Source organism: Dipodomys merriami, unplaced genomic scaffold, assembly GCF_024711535.1.
Source record: "Dipodomys merriami isolate MVZ:Mamm:240054 unplaced genomic scaffold, mDipMer1.0.p SCAF_2218, whole genome shotgun sequence".
NCBI lineage: Eukaryota > Metazoa > Chordata > Mammalia > Rodentia > Heteromyidae > Dipodomys > Dipodomys merriami.
Window position 1 is genome coordinate 1 of NW_027203625.1, and position 17,598 is coordinate 17,598.

Sequence of the window (17,598 nt, forward strand, 5' to 3'; positions counted from 1 at the left end):
GGGAGGATTTTGAGTTCAAGGTTGAACTGGGCAACATAATGAGACCTTCTCTTAAAAAAGCAAAGCAAAGGGCTGGGAATGTGGCTCAGTGGTAGAGCACTTGCCTTGCATGCCTGAGGCCCTAGGTTCGATTCCTCAGCACCACATAAGCAAAAAGAAAAAAGCTGGAAGTGGTGCTGTGGTTCAAGTGATAGAGTGCGAGCCTTAAGCTGAAGAGCTGAGGGACAGTGCTCAGGCCCAGAGTTCAGGCCCCACAACCGTACCCCCCCAAAAAAAAGCAAAGCAAAACAAAAAAAACTTTATGGAGGAAAAAGACTCAAATAAACTTAAGAACATATAACAAAATCTTCCTAATTGCTGAATCTGGGTATTGGGACAGTGAACTGGTCTCTCTAGTTTTGGCTAGGTTTAAATTTTTTTAAAAACAAAAACTTACTTTAATAAAGGAAGGGCTTAGTGTATAACTAAGTGGTAGAATACATGTGTAGCATGTGAGGCCCTGGGTATGAGTCTTATCATTGGGGGAAAAAAAGAAACCACAGAGCTATATTTTTTAATTATTATTATTTTTTGCAGTATTTGGTATTTGAACCCAGAGCTTCATGCTTGCTGGGCTTTTCCATTTGAGCCATATCCCCAGATCTCTTTTCTTTAGTTTTTCTCACATCTTTTGCTGATGTGATCTTCCTACCTAAAAACCTCTTACATAACTGTGATCACAAATGTGTACCATGATACCAACCTTATTGTTGGAGATGCAATCTCATTAGCTTTTTGCCCGAGTTAGCCTCAAATCATGATCCTCTTTTCCTCTGTCTCCTGATAGACTTTGTGTGACCATGCGTGGCCTAATACTAAAGTTCGTATTATTTGTTGATTCTTGGCTCTTGAGAGCAGGGACTTTCTTTTTGGTTCACTGTTCTTTCTTCTAGCTCCTTGTCCCAAGCCTGGTATACAGAAAATATAAGATGAATAGTTGTATGAATGAATGATTCAGGATTTGTATTCCAGGAGTCAATGTCCCTGGCTGTTCTCTAATTTGTGAGACTCTTGTCTGAGGCCTGCTTACCCAAATTACAGGCTTCTGGAAGAAGGATGGGGCAGCTTCGAACATATTTGCATGTTAAACACAATTTTTCACTAGCAACTGGTGCAGTGCGGGTATGTGGATTATAGGAGACCCCAGAAAAAGTGAACTGACAGTGGAGGTCAGAACTTGGCTTTTTAAAAAAAATCTAGTGCATGTGCGTGCATGTGTGTGTGTGTGTGTGTATGTGTGTGTGTGTGTGTGTGTGTGTGTGTGTGTGTGTATGTGTGTGTGTGTGTGTGTGTGTGTGTGTGTGTGCACATATGTGTGCTGGTCATGGGGTTTGAATTCAAGACCTGGGCTTTTTTCCTTTCTTTCGTTTTTCTTTTTGTCAGCCATGGGGCTTGAACTATGGGCCTGGGGCACTGTCTCAGTTCCTTTTGCTCAATGCTATCCCTCTATCACTTGAGCCACAGCACCGCTTCTGGCTTTTTCTTGAAAAATTGAGGTAAGAGTCTCACGGACTTTCCTCCTGGGCTGGCTTTGAACCATGATCTTCAGATCTCATCCTCCTTGAGTAACTAGGATTGTAGATGTGAGCCACCAGCAGCCAGCACAGGCCTGGGCCTTTTTGCTCAAAGCTAGTACTCTACCACTTGAGCCATAGTTCTAGATTTTTTTGGAATTAAGAGTCTCATGGACTTCCCTGCCAGGTCTGGCTTCCAACCATGATCCTCAGATCTTAGTCTCCAGAGTAGTTAGGATTACAGGCATGAGCCACTGGTGCCTGAACAGCAGGCTTCTTACTAAGCAAAGATATACATCAAGAAGATGTGAAGTGTGTGCAAGTCATCTGAGACATACCCATAGGAATATTTCCTTGCTGCATAGCATCCATATCAAAGATCAAAATCATCACACACATTGCAGTTCATTCTTCGGCCTATGATCAAACCCTGGCAGTGGTCACAGGTAAACTCCATGTTGAACATTTTATGGTCATCTCCATGGCCTTCAGGCTTCACTCCACCTAGACAGAAATGATCAGTGTGAAGTGGATGGAACAGAATGCTTGGAGAAAGGCCACAAAAATCAATCCAAACACTACAGCTGCTCCCATCTATTGTTCAGGAGGGCAGAGTCCACACATATCTTCTGGGGACCAGTTAGCTCTGTCCTGATAACTGAGTGCATAAATGACATTTTCATGAAATGATAACCCCTTAACAACTTAATAATAACAATACAATTATTAAAAAAATTATATTCTCAGCAAAGAGGTGCTGGACAATGTCATACTGCAAAAATCAGTTCCTAGCATGATTGCTGTTTGGCAAACAAAAGCCCCCGGGTAGATTTGTGAGATTTCTCCCATGACTCTCTTTTGACATGAGTTAAGCATCTGTTGGTGCCTCTGCTAGCAAGCACTGCAGAATGATCAGAAGACAATGTGACAAGGGAGTAAGAGGGAATTAAAGGCACGAGACAGGCTGCTCTTGCCTCTTCCTTACTCCATGGCATCTCCAACTTGATTTGGACTCTGCTATATACATCATATTTTATCGCCTCTATTCTCACTACCATGAACCTGGCCCTGACTCCAATGCCTTTGCGACTACTGAGACTGATTCCTAAGTGAGACTGACACAGACATGCTTTCCTCCTTGAGACCTTGTTAATGTCTCCCTCATTCTCTGCAGACTTCAAATGACTAAACCTAGCATCTTGGGATCTCACAACCTGAGCTCTGCTGGTCTTAATCCATCACTTAGTCGGACAGTCACTCAAGTGTGTCTACCTAAATTCCTTCTAGATGCTCACTTCTGTACTTGGCTTGTTCTACCCTCTGTAGCATTTAGTTCATATCACCTGACTGTGACTTTCTCCAAAAACCAGTACTTATCCCATCTCCTCCATGACAGAAATAGTATAGAAGTGCTGCTATACTACCAAGTTTTTCTAGAATAAGTCTGCACTACTTATTTATTACTCAACACATCACTCTTATACTAACAGTACATCAGGGCAGGGGCTGTATCTTTTACTATAAGATCAACAGACAAGAAGCCACAATGTTCAACATTGTCAGTGTACTTTGCTTCAGTGCATACAAGTCAAATGTACTAAAGAATTTTTTTTGTGTATATATACCACAGATTCTTTTTATTTATTGTGAAAATACTGTACAGAGGGGTGACAATTACATGGACAAGATAGTGAGTACATTTATTTTATTTTATTTTATTTTATATGTGAACATACTGTACAGAGGGGTTACAATTACATGGGCAGGATAATGCATACATTTCTTACCAAGCATTGCAGCCTCCTTCTTTGTTTACAATTAACATCCCTTCCCAGCCTTCCCCTCCCCCACCCAATCCCAATCCTTCTCCTTCCCCCCTATCCCCCCCACCACACCGACGTTGTAAAGCTCGTTTTGGACATGACAACTTGTACTTCTCATTGTTGCAACAGGTCCACCCGTATCCTTAAACAACTGGTTTTTCCCCATCTCCTCCACAAGTTATACTGACATCAAATATAGTGAAAGCAGGGTTTATATTGTGGGGGAGGGACATACAATGCAACAAAGAGATAATCTTATAAATGCATTGGAAACACATGCATGATAGAAAAAAACATTAAAATACATATCTAAAGGTTCATTTTCCTGACATCACATTATCTGACCTTTTCCGCTTGACTCATACATATACTAGATATTGCAAATAAAGGAAACCATGGGACCTATGTTTCTTTGGGCCTGGCTTACTTCACTTAATATAATTTTTTCCAAGTTTTTCCAATTCCTAACAAATGGGGCAATGTCATTCTTTCTGATGGATGCATAAAATACCATTGTGTATATATACCACATTTTCTTGATCCATTCATCTACTGAGGGGCATCTGGATTGGTTCCATATCTTAGCTATGGTAAATAATGCTGCAATAAACATAGTTGTGCTGGTAGCTTTAGTGTGGTCTTGTTTGTAAACATTTGGGAAAATGACCAAAAGTGGGATTGCTGGGTCGTAGGGGAGCTCTATGTGAAGTCTTTTGAGGAACCTCCATACTGCTTTCCAAAGTGGTTGAACAAGTTTACATTCTCACCAACAATGAAGTAAGGTTCCTTTCTGTCCACATCCCCTCCAGCATCTGTTGTTGTTAGAGTTCTTGATTTTTGCCATTCTAACTGGAGTGAGGAGATATCTCAAAGTTGTTTTGATTTGCATTTCTTTTATGGCTAGGGATGTTGAACATTTCTTCATGTGTCTATTGGCCATGCTTCTTTCTTCTTCAGAGAAGTTTCTCTTTCAGTCTTTCGCCCACATATTTATTGGGCAGTTTTTCCTTTGAGGATTTGTTGTTGGAGGGTTTAATTTTTTGAGTTCCAAGTATATATTAGATATGAGACCCTTGTCCATTGTATGGCCCTGCAGAAGCTCTGCCACTTTATGCAATCCCATTTGTCCAACATTTCTTTGATTTGTTGTGTTTCCAGGTCTCTATTCAGAAAATTTCGGCCTGAACCAAGGAGACATGGGGTTTCTCCTATTCCATCCTGTAATGTTTTCAGAGTGTCTGCTTTGAGTTCAAGGTCTTTGATCCATTTGCAGTTGATTCTGGTGCAGGGTGATATATAAGGATCTAGCTTTAGTTTTCTACATGTAGTTAACCAATTTTGCCAGCACCATTTACTGAAGAGGCTGTCTTTCTTCCATTCTATTGTTTTAGCTCCTTTATCGAAGATTAGATGGCTATAGGTCTGTAGGTTCATTTCTGGGTTTTCAATTCTATTCCATTGGTCCTGAAGTCTGTTCTTATGCCAATACCCAGCTGTTTTGATTACTATGGCTTTATAGTAGAGTATGAAATTTGGTACTGATATTCCTCCAGCAGTGTTCTTTCCGTTGAGTAGCATTTTTGCTATTTGGGGTCTTTATTGTTCCATATGAATTTTTGGATTGCCTCTTCTATTTCCTTGAAGAATGAGGTTGGAATTTTGATAGGTATTGCTTTGAATTTGAAGATAGCCTTGGGAAGTATTGCCATTTTCACGATGTTATTCTTTCCAATCCAGGAGAATGGGAAGTTTTGCCATTTTTTAAGTTCTGTGTTGATTTACTTTTCCAAGGTTTTAAAGTTTTCATCATAGAAGTCCTTCACTTCTTTGGTTAAGTTAATTCCTAGGTATTTTATTTTTTGTGGGGCTATTACAAATGGATTTGATTTCCTAATTTCAGCCACACTTTTCTCATTGTTGGCATACAGAAAAGCCATTGATTATGGGGGGTTAATTTTATAACCTGCTACTATGCCAAAGTTTTGAATCAACTTGAGTAATTTGGGAGTGGAGTCTATGGGATTCTTTAAATACAAGATCATGTCATCTGCAAAGAGGGAGAGTTTTATTTCTTCTTTCCTTCTTTGGATCACATTTATGTCTGCATCTTGTCTTATTGCTGTGGCTAGGCATTCTAATACTAGATTGCAGAGAAGTGGAGAGATTGACATCCTTGTCTTGTTCCTGAGTTAAGAGGAAATGGCTGTAGTTTTTCACCATTGAGTATAATGCTGGCTGTAGGTTTGTCATATACAGCCTTTATTGTATTGAGGAATGTTCCATGGATTCCTAATTTTTCCAAAACCTTCATCATAAAGGGGTGTTGGATCTTGTCGAATGCTTTTTCTGCATCTATTGAGATAACCATGTGGTTCTTATCCTTGCTCCTGTTTATGTGATGAATAGTATTAATTGATTTGCATATATTGAACCAGCTTTGCATCCTTGAAATGAATCCTGTTTGATCGTGCTGTATGATTTATGGATGAATTGTTGAAGTCGATTGGCCAAAATTTTGTTGAGAAGTTTTGCATCAAAGTTCATCAAAGAAATTGGTCTATAGTTCTCTTTCTTTGATGAGTCCCTGCCTGGTTTTGGGATGAGGGTTATGATGGCTTCATAGAATGTGTTCGGTAGTGAGCTTTCTCTTTCAATTTCATTGAAGAGCTGGAGGAGTATTGGTGTGAGCAGGCCTTGTAAAATTCCGCTGTAAAACCATCTGGTCCTGGACTTTTCTTAGCTGGGAGGTCTCTTATTGCTTTTTCTATTTCAATGCTTGATATCGGCCTGTTAAGATAGTTTAACTCATCTTGATTTAGTTTTGTCATATCAATATTTGCTAGGAAAAGCTCCATTTCTTTCAAGTTCTCAAACTTATTAGCATAAAGTTTTGAGAAGTATTCCCTTATAATGTTCTGAATCTTGGTTGTTTCCGTGGTGATGTTTTCATTCTCCTCTCTTAGTTTATTAATTTGTGTGTGTTCTCTTCTTTTTCTTATAAGACTTGCAAAGGGTCTGTCCATTTTGTTAAGTTTTTCGAAGAACCAACTCTTTGTTTTATTGATTCTTTCTATAGCTTTTTTGGATTCTAATTCATTTAATTCTGATTTAATTTTAATCATTTCTTTCCGTCTACTGGATTGGGGTTTATCTTGCTGCTCTTTTTCAAGGAGGTTAAGATGTGTCATTAAATTGTTAGATTCAGATCTCTCCAATTTGTTGATGTAGGAGCTCAGAGCTTTAAACTTGCCTCTGAGTACTGCCTTTGCTGTGTCCCAGAGGAGCTGGTAATTTGTGTGTTCATTTTTGTTGAATAGCAAGAACATTTAAATTTCCTTTCTAATCTCTTCCATGACCCACTCATGATTCAGCAGTATGTTGTTCAGCCTCTATGTGATACCGGACTTTCTTTGGTGGCTTTTGCTGTTGAGTTCTAATTTTATTCCTTTGTGGTCAGAGAGAATGCAAGGTATAACTTCAATGTTTCTGAATTTAGACAAGTTTGCTTTGTTGCCTAAAATGTGTTCTATTTTAGAAAACGTTCCATGTGCTGCTGAAGAAAACGTGTATTCTGATGCTGCTGGGTGAAATGTGCAGTAAATGTCTGTTAAGTCTAGTTGATCTATGCAGCTGTTTAGATCTGCGGTTTCTCTGTTGAGTTTTTGCTGAGTTGATCTATCTAGTGGGGAGAGTGGTGTGTTAAAAACCCCAACATTTAATGTCTTTGGATCTATATGGGATTTGAGGGAAAGTAGTGTTTCTTTGATAAATTTGGGTGCTCCCTTGTTTGGCGAATAGATATTTAGAATTGTAATATCCTCCTGAAGGAGAGATCCTTTAATTAGTATGTAGCGACCTTCTTTATCTCTTCTCACGAATTTTAATTTGAAGTCTATTTTATCTGATATTAGGATTGCAACTCCCGCCTGTTTATGGGGGCCGTTTGCTTGGTAGATTTTGTTCCAGCCTTTAACATTGAAAATGTGTTTGATTTTACGGGCAAGATGTGACTCCTGCAGGCAGCAGATAGAAGGGTCTTGTTTTTTAATCCAAGTAGACAGTCTATGTCGCTTAATTGGAGAGTTCAGTCCGATAACGTTAAAAGATAGGACTGAGAGGTATTTGGGAGTTCCTGCCATGTTATCCACCTTCTTGGGGGCTGCGAAAACTGGGTTCTTCCTATGGTTCTTGGATTCTCAGTTTGGGTGCAGTTTCTTGGCCTTTATTGTGGTCTTGTTGGTTTTCTATGTGTAGGACATCTTTAAGAATCTTTTGTATGGCTGGTTTGGTGGAGATGTATTGTTTCAATTTTTCTTTGCTATGGAAGGTTTTTATTTGGCCTTCAGTTATGAAGGAGAGTTTAGCTGGGTACAGTATTCTTGGTTGATAGTTGTTTGTTATTAGGGCATGGCATACATCATTCCAGGCTCTTCTTGCTTTGATTGTCTCTGCTGAGAAATCTGAGGTGATTCTAATTGATTTCCCTTTATAAGTGGTTAACTGTTTCTCCTTGACAGCTTTAAGGATCTTTTCCTTGGTTTGAGTTGATCCTGTGTGGATTATAATGTGACGGTCAGATGTCCTATCCTGGTCTGGTCTATTTGGGGTTCTAAAAGCTTCTTGTATCTGAAAAGTGCTATCTTTTTGTATGTTTGGGAAGTTCTCTGCTAAGATCCTGTTAAACAAATTTCGTAGACCATTAACTTCTATTTCTAGGTGCTCCTCTACACCCATTATCCTTAATTTAGGCCTTCTGATGGTGTCTTCCAGGTGTTGGATAGATCTATCATATTTCTTGGACTTGTCTTGGATGGTTGTATGTTCTTTCTCTATAATATCTAGGCTGTCTTCAATCCCTGAGATTCGATCTTCTGCATGGTCTAACCTGCTGTCAATACTCTCTACTTTGTTTTTTTTTTAAATCTCTTTTCCTTCTAAATGGTCAGCTTTGATGGCTTCAAATTCTTTGTTGAAGCTCTGTTTTAGGTCTTGTATGAATTTCTTTACTTCCTTAATTTGGTGTTCAGTGTTTGTTCTCAAATCACTTAGTTGATTGGTTATGGTTTCTTTGGACTCCTATTCCTTCTGTTGGGTTCCATTCAGCATTCCCTTTGTGGTCTCCCTGACTTCCTTCAGCTCTTTGTTAATGGATTCCATGAATGCCTTTAGTGATCTTTGTGTGTTCTCTACCTGGTCTCTCAATTCCTGTATTACTCTTTGATTAGCTTCCTCGCGTTCGTGGGATTCCTGCAGTTCTCTTTGAGTGTTCTCAGCCTGCTCACGCTATTCATCCCTTTCTCTTTGAGTATTCTCAAGCTGCTCACACAAATCCTCTATCAGTTTTTGAGTAGCTTCCTCACACTTATGATATTCCTGTATAAACTTTTGGGATGCCTCCTCTCTCTCCCTATCATGCTCATACAGAGTCCTTTGTAAGTTGTCAAACTTTTCATTTGTCATGTTTGCCAGCAGTGTTTGTAGAGCTATTTGGGAACTCTCCTCTGGAACATTTATTATCTGTTCTTTCCCCTGATTATCAAGATTGGGAATTAAGATACCAGGATTTGCCATTTTTCTTGTGTTTTTCCGGCTTACTCTGACCATTTGAGATGAAAATAGCACCAGTTTTGTGCTAGAACCCTATCTTAAGACAACCATAAACCAGAGTTTGCATTTGTACAGTCAATAGTCTACAGATACAATCTATTTCAACAGATACATCTATTCAACATCAAACAACTATATGTTAATGGGCTTTGAACCACAGAGAAGTATTTGGAAACCAGAAATTATTAGGGTTAGGGAGAGATGTGGGTAAAAAATAGGAATAGATTGGTGTGGGGAGGCACAGGGAGAGTTAACTATGTCCTAATCTCAATGTAGGAAATAGGTTGGGTAGGATGCATGTAGAGAGAGAGAGAAAAAGAAGAAAGGGAAAGGGAAATGAAAAGAGACCAAAAAAAATAGAAACGTAAAAATTAATATTATTATGGAGAAAAAAAAGACAAGCTATTTAGAGAGGAATGTGAATATATTGAGAGAAGGGGAGGGACATAGAGGAGTTGTGAAAAAATTAACAAAATGCTTAAAATATTATATAGGTATAAAGAGGTAGTACTGCTATTAAGGAATTTAAGTCTCAGAGGTTTTGAATTGAGTAATAAATTTGTGGATTAAGTGTGTACACAATGGGGGATAGGGTCTACTTGTTAAGTAAGGGTTTATCTGAGGATGTGCAGGACAAGAGTTAAGTCACGTAAAGCAGAACAAAAGAGAGGAAAAGGTGAAAAGAATAAAAAAAGGGAGAAATAAAGATCAGAAGGTCAGTAGAGCTAAACAAAAAACAAAAAGATAATTAAAAAAAGAAAGAAAAAGAGAAAGAAGACAAGAAAAGATAGGAAAACGCACATTCACGTATTCCTAAAATAAAAATTATAAGAGAAAAAAAAGTTTCTGGAAAACAATTTTATTCAAAAAAGGAAAAAATTAAAGATTAATAAAAGTTTTAGAAAAAAACAATTATAAATATATAAGGTACCAAAAAAAGAAGAAGAAGAAGAAAAAAAAAAGTTCTTTGATTTTTTTTTTTATTTTTTTGGGAGGGGTGGGAAGAATCCTGTATCTCCTTTTTGTCTGTAACCAGCCTCTTGTTGGAGTCTCTGGTCAGCTTGAGGTCCTGTGGCTTTATTGTTTTCTTAAGTCAGTTTGTTCGAACAGGCAGAAAAATGCTCTGTTTTACCCAAGATTTTGAGATCCCCCTCCCTGGTTAGTTTTCTGAGAGGGTGATCTGCTTTGAGAATCACAAAAGAGGGGGATGCAGTGATGAGACTAGGTTCTGGGTAGAGTTGAGGCCTTTCAACAAACAGTTGCTTTTCCCTCGGGCTATTTTGTGAAAAACTCACAGCGCCCAGCCTGGAGCCATTCTCAGGGTTTCTGTATTTCAATTGATTGTGGAGGCTGCTAGAGGGAGGGGCAGCCTCTGGCTCTGGTTATCCAGAGCGGAAAGCCACTCTTATGGCTGGCGCCTGAGCTGGGTGACTTTTCCCTGGATGGAGCTGAGTCTGGCAGGTCACTTTGCCGTTAAGTTCTTGTGACCTGCTCAATGACTCATTTTATTCCAAGGCCTGAGTTGGAGCTAGCAGCTCCTCTGAGCTTTGTCGGTATCCAAGATGGAGATCACTGTTGCTGGGGGGGAAGGGGTGGCCTTCCCTCCTCTGCTCCCTGAGATGGAGTGAGGATGTCAGGCTTGTACTCACGCCGAGTCTTGGATCCTGGGTCGTCTCTGGTCTGCAAACTGCAGGATGAAGATGTCCGCCCCTTTTCAGTTCTTGCTGGTGTTGAGTAGAATCTGCTCCCCCACTGCGTCTGGCTCCTTCGTCCCGGACTCTCTGTGGCTCAGGTATGGGTGCCCTGCAGTTGCCGCCGCGACCCTGCTACCACCGTGGCGGCTGCTGGCAAGCGCTCAGATGTGTCTCCTTGCCTTGGCTTCCCCTCTCTTGCCTAACTCTCTGTCCTGTGATGGCACACTTGGTGTGATTCTCTGGCTTAGGACTGTTCACTGGAACTCTAAAACTGCTTTCTATGCAAGAGCTTGTTCAGATTCCAGCTTCTCCTCTGCCATCTTCCCCCTAAAAATTTTTTAAAGTTTACATATATTCATACATACATACATATATACACATACATATATGTGTGTATGTATATTTTTTATTTGAAGTCAATAAATTTTTATTTAATCATTTTTACATGTTGTAATTCCTTCACTGCCCATCAAACTGATGCTCAAGATTTCTCTTGAAATCTAAGGGAGCCCTTTTTGAAGCAAACAATTTTCAAGCCAGCCATTTCACTGCTCGGGAGGCCAAAATCTAGTGGCTATGTTCAAATGGCCAACCAAAAGCAGAAACTCTGATCAGCCCTGCCACAAATCTTTTATTGGGGCTTCTTTTAGCACTATTACAGAATTACTGATGACACACCTAAATTCTTTGAAATGTCATTTTGCAAGCAAATTTTGGGATCACTTTTTAAGTCCAACAGCTTGATTCAACTGCTGAATGCCTGCCTAGAGAAAGAAAAGCATTTGCTGAAAAGATCAGTTATCCTAAGTATTATCAATATGAATTGTCAAACTGCATATATTGTATCAATAGAAATACCAGGTTTACCATGGACAAAGCCAAGAAAACCAACGATGCCAGATATTGAGTTTCTATTGCACTGTCCTTTGAACATATCAGCAGGAGGTATTGCTGAATGCAAATACCATACAGTGTAATGTAAGTGTGTGTGTGTGTGTATATATATATATATATATATATATATATATAATATATATATATATATATATATGTCGTGGGGTTTGAACTCTGGGCCTGGGCACTCTCCCTGAGCCTCTCTGTGCTCAAAGATAGCCTTCTACAACTTGAGCCACAGCACCACTTCCAGCTTTTTCTGTTTTTCTGAGGAATCGAACCCAGGGCTTCATGCATGAGAGGCAAGCACTCTATCCTTAAGCCACATTCCCAGCCCCAATGTGAAGTTTTTAAGTGGCAAGATCACATAAGATAATAACAATTATTACTATTGAGTATGGCATACTCATTTCTATGAAGTTTACCTAGGAAGCAAGTTTTGCAAAGATCCATGTCACTGCATTAAAGACACCGGTAGCAGTGCTAGGGGAGCAATCTCATGACTTCCATCACAAGAGATGTCCATATTTAGCATGTCACAGTAGCGAGCAATGAACATGGGCATCTGTAAATTCTAGTCCAACCAGACTAGGAAGGGGGACCTGAGCTGATCCTGATCCATCCCTCCCAGCCACCCCTCACCCATTGAAGACTTTAGGAAGAACTATTTCTAGGTGGTGGAGCAAGGCAGAGGCACCATGGTCTTCTACAACCAGAACGTGGATAAAGAGGACAGACCACACACATGATCCCAGTGGCCCATGAGCTCAACCTTTGTTGTGGAAGTAGAGGAATCAGGATGGATTTCTCAGGGACTGTCCCCCAACAGAAATCCATGTTTCTCCTGCAAAAGTTCTGACTCTGTCACGTGCACATTGATTTGTATAACACACCAGATAGGGAGCTGTGTGTCATACACACACATGCACACACACACACACACTCAGCCATCATGGGTTTGTGTCACCTAGCTACCCACCCTGGAAATGATCATCCCACCTAAACTCAGCAGACGAAGCAAAGCCTATTCCCTGTCGGTGGATTGACTACATCTCCCTTTTGAGCTCTCCTAATGAGTGATCCAAGCGGTGAAGACAAATGCAAATTTTCCTGCAGATAAACAGTCATTGAACATTCTGAAATAGAATGGTCTCCAACATGACAACAGTCCTGGGGTTTGAACTCAGGACCCTGAGCGTGCTGTCCCAGAGCTTCTTTTTTGCTCAAGGCTGAGCATTCTACCACTTTAGCCACAGCACCACTCCTGGCTTCTGTGTGTGTGTGTGTGTGTATGTGTTATAATGAGGAATTGAACTCAGGGCTTCATGAATGCTAGGAAAGCACTGTACCACTGTACCACATTCTGTGCCCTAGGGTAATGTTTTGTTTTGTTGTTTTAAATTTTCATTGTAAATGCATTGAACAGGGGAGTTACAGTTAATAAGAGAAGTAATGAGAGCCAGTCACCTGTGGCTCATGCCTGTCATTCCAGCTACTCAGGAGGAGGCTGACATCTAGAGGATCATGGGCAAACTGGAAGTCCTGCCATATTTGTGGTTCAGTGTGGTACTGAGCACCAGCCTGGATCTGAAGAAGCTAGGGGACAGTGCCCAGGACCCAGAGTAAAAATGGTAGAATGCTAATCTTGAGCACAAAAAGCCCAGGGCCATAGTGTGTTTTGAACTCAGGGCCCTGGATTACTGTACCTGAGGTTCTTCAGCTCTAGCCTGGACACTACTACATTGAGCCTTAAATATAGCACAACTTCTGGTTTGTTGGTAGTTTCATGAGCGATCATAATCTCAAGGACTCTCCTTGCCCTAAGGCTGGTGATCCTATCAGATCTCAGCCTCCTCCTGAGTAACCATACTTGTCGAGGCTGCATTGAATTATGCATCTTCCTGATTTCCTTGTCATGTCCAAAACGAGCTTTACAACATCGGTGTGGGGGGGGGAGTGGAGGGGAAGGAGAAGGATTGGGATTGGGGAGGAGGGGGGAGGCTGGGAAGGGACGTGAAGGGTAAACAAAAGGAGGAGGCTGCAATGCTTGGTAAGAAATGTACACATTATCCTGCCCATGTAATTGTAACCCCTCTGTACACTATGTTCACAAATAAAATTAAATTAAAAAAAAAAAGAAAAAAAAAGAAAAGGGACAGAGTCTGACTGAGGAGAAGCTCGCCCGAGAGGAACCTCTGGTTTCCAGCTTCCAACACATCCTGGAAACAGGCGAGTTTCCAGGATCCTCTTCCCTCCAGAATACCCCCAAATCCTGAAATTGAAATCCTTCCCCTAAGAGCCCTGGCCTTGGTCCAATCAAACCTCTTTCCATAATCCTGTATTTTTTTTGGTTTAATTTCTTCTCCCTTGTCCTGTTTTTCTTCTTTTTTTAAATTTCTCCCTACAGATTATTGTCCCCAGGAATAAGGACCCAGCCTGTTGGTGGAAGCCCTTTATTCTGGGTGTATAATGTTCCAGGTTGGAATTAAAAAATCGCTCTCGAAGGAGGCTGTGGTCATAATTCACGTGTCCAAAATGAGTGTTTTTTTTTGGGGGGGTGGGTCACTTGGGGAAGAAGAAAGACAGAATGATGTGGGACAGGAAGCAGTGGGATTTCTTTCTTCTCTGCTCACTTCCTTCCTCACAGGTAGACTTCCCTTCACAGGCAGAAACTTGTCCAGGAATCTGCTTCCCACCCCCATACACCCCATTCCAGCAGAATAGTCCTCTGGGAAGTTGAACAATCCTTGCTTTCCAGAAGTTTTTTGTTTTTTGCTTTTTTTTTTTCCTCTCCTACGAGGTCATCTATCTTGACTTCCAGCTTTGCTACTTCCTCCTCCTCATCCTCCTCCTCCCCTTCTCCTGAAATTTGTGCTCCCACAATACTTAACCTAGTGATCCAGTAAACCACATCCTAAACATATCATTCTTACTTGGATGATTGACTCAATGTCCCCTGCCCAGACCATTCCAATGGGATGATTGGACAAACTGAATTCTAGAAAAGAACCTTAGAGTAGTTATTATTATTATTATTATTATTATTATTATTATTATTATTATTATTATTATTATTATTATTCAGAATAACTCCAGGCTCACGACTGCCATCCTAGCTACTCAGGAGGCTGAAATCTGGAGGATCGTGGTTCAAAGCCTGATTTCTCTCCTTACCCAACCATCAGAACCTAGGAATGCAGAGGATTGGGTTAGACTCAAACTACACCCTTTGGTCCATTCGTTGTTCAGTCCAAGGTGGGGATGGAGTAAGAATTATTTCTTATTAGCCCATGAAACAGGAGGAAATCACAGTGTGTGCTTTTCCTGGGTCCATCCCCAGACTCACAGGGATGCCCACCCCAAAAATATTAGCCGTAATTCAACATGGGTCCCCAAGAACTCAGGCTCACTCGACATCAGTGGTAGAGATTTTAACTCTGGTCATGCGAGTGGTGGCACAAGAAACCAATAAAGGCGCTGGAAGGGTTGGGAGAGAGAGCGGGGAAACTTCCACCAGGTCCAGGCACAAGAGGGTTTAGAACCAAACTTCTGCTGGGCCAGATGAAGGTGTGTACAGTGAGCACAGGGCAGAGAGAGAGGAAATAGTAGAGGTGAGCAAGGGGGTGTGTGGGTGGAGAGGACTCAGAACTGACCTCAGGGTCTTGGGGGTGGAGAACTTGTCATAGTCTGAGTGAAAGGTGATGGGGCAAAGGAGGAAGTGAGTTCAGAGGAAGAAGTGAGCTCAGTGGGTGAGGAAGTGACTTCAGAGGAAGAGACAGTGGCCTTAGAGGCAGAGGAAGTGAGCTCAGAGGAAGAAGTGAGTGAAGCCCCGGGGGGGCTGGTCAGTCTGAAGGAGGCATGATGGGGCAGAGGAGGAAGTTCCCCAGATGGTTAGGAAGTGAGTGCAGAGGAAGAGGAAGTGGCCTCTGAGGAAAAGGAAGAGGAAATGGCCTCAGAAGAAGAGGAAGTGGCCTCAGAGGGAGAAAGTGACTGTGGGACCTGTGGGGGACCCATCATTGTCTGCAGGAGGCATGATGAGGCAGAAGAGGAAGCTCTTCAAATGCTTAGGAAGTGACCTCAGAGGAAGAGGTAGTACATTCAGAGAAATAGGAAGTGAGCTCTGAGGAAAAGGAAGCACACTAAGAGGAAGAGGAAGTGAGCTCAGAAGAAGAGGAAGTGACCTCAGCAGAAGGGAAAATGATCTCAGAGGAATAAGAAATCACCTCTGATGCTTAGGAAGTCACCTCAGATGCTTAGGAAGTTACCTCAGAGCCTGAGATTCTTTGCCTACTCAATGATTGATGGTGACAGGTGTTTCTTTACTGGTTTGGGGCTGGTGATCTCTGGTAAGGCTACAGTGCTTCCTACTTAGCAATGGAGAACGTTGTGTCCCTCCTGGGGAAAATTCCTGTACATCCTCCCCAGCTGTGTGATTTCAGTCTGTGATCCCCCCTTCAGGGGTCAGTTTTCAAAGATTGTCCATAGGCTGCCCCAGGTGATTGAAGTCCAGACTCGAACTTCCTCCCTGGACACACATCATGATGAACTAATGTGCAGAATTGGAAGACAATGAGAGAGAGAGAGAGAAAGAGAGAGAGAGAGAGAGAGAGAGAGAGAGAGAGAGAGAGAGAGAGAGAGAGAGAGAGAGAGAGAGAGAGAGAGGGAGAGGGAGAGGGAGAGGGAGAGGGAGAGGGAGAGAGGGAGAGAGAGAGGGGGAGGGAGAGAGGGAATAATTTTCTGATGGAGGAAATGACACAGACAGACAGCCAATATTCACTTGGATTCCTTCAAGAAAAACTGTGATCCTCGTATGGACTAGAGTATTTGGGGTGACTTGGTTTGTTTTTTGTTGTTGTTGTTGTTTGTAAATGACATGTGTGGGATTAGAACTCAGGGCCTGGGGGTGCTGTCCATGAATTTTTTGTTTGGTTCCAGACTGGCCTTCAATCACCTGAGCCATACAGCTCCATCTTCCAGTTTGGGGTTATTAATGGTCGGGCATGGGGGGGGGGTCAAGTCTCAATAGACATTTCCTGCTAGAGCTGAGTTTGTCCTTCAGCAGCTTCTATTCCCTTCAAGATGGGCAAAAGAGAAAGAGAAAATAGGAATGGTTGCTACTATTACATAAGAAAATGACTTTTTTAAGAAGTCGGCCTGTGTCTTGAAAGTTTGGTGTCTTTCTGTTCTCTATAGGCAGAAAGTTTTGCCCTTCCTTGTGAGGAATGTCAGAGGAATTGAACCTACACACCCAACTTAGTGAATATTTGGGGAAATTGAGACTGTAGCCTCATCAAAATGAGGCCTTAGGAATACCAGGAGCCTTCAACATGGGAAGACTTCCTCCATGTCCCACTACAAATAGCCCTCAACCCACAATGCAGGTGCTAGGCTTCGACTCTGTCAACGGAAGAGGACATTGGGAGGCCTCTTCTTTATTTCATAGGATACACACTGAGTTCTCACACTTATCTTCATTCCTCTAACTTAACTTCACTTGACCCCACCACACCTATTTCAAGTCCCCACTTCCATTTGTTTACTTGGTTGAATTTTTATTCTTTCTAAGGAATTACACTCTTTACTATAAGCCTTGAATCTACAGTACTTCCATAATACATGTGTGCGTTGACTTGCATGCCACCCAGCACATCAAATAATCCATGCACACTCTGTATTATATGGGGTATACTACACCAGAACACCAATGCATTCCCTGCATGGCTCGAAAAGTAAATCATTTTCTCAACACAAACAAGAAGATCTGTAATTGCACAGAGGACAATCTCAAATGCAAATGAGCATACTTCCAGAGATCATCTCTTCAGTCCTTTCTAAATCTGAGAAAGTCTGATCAGCAAAAGCATTGACATACATAATAAGGTCAATAAATAATGTAATATTTGCTTATGTGATACAGTAGTAATGTAACATTTGTAATAAAAGATGCTGAAATCTGGCTGTTTATTTGTATTTGGCTCACAAATACACTGACTGGTGTCAAGTTGAGGTTGACAGGTGAGTGTTACG

General features: G+C 41.3%; 1 non-coding gene across 1 annotated transcript; it reads right to left on the reverse strand.

Moving 5' to 3' along the window:
* Positions 1-11,515: 11,515 nt before the first annotated feature.
* On the reverse strand, positions 11,516-11,653 carry LOC138835010 (small nucleolar RNA SNORA8). The gene has a single exon (XR_011374334.1). It is a non-coding gene; the product is annotated as a small nucleolar RNA SNORA8 (small nucleolar RNA).
* Positions 11,654-17,598: the final 5,945 nt, after the last annotated feature.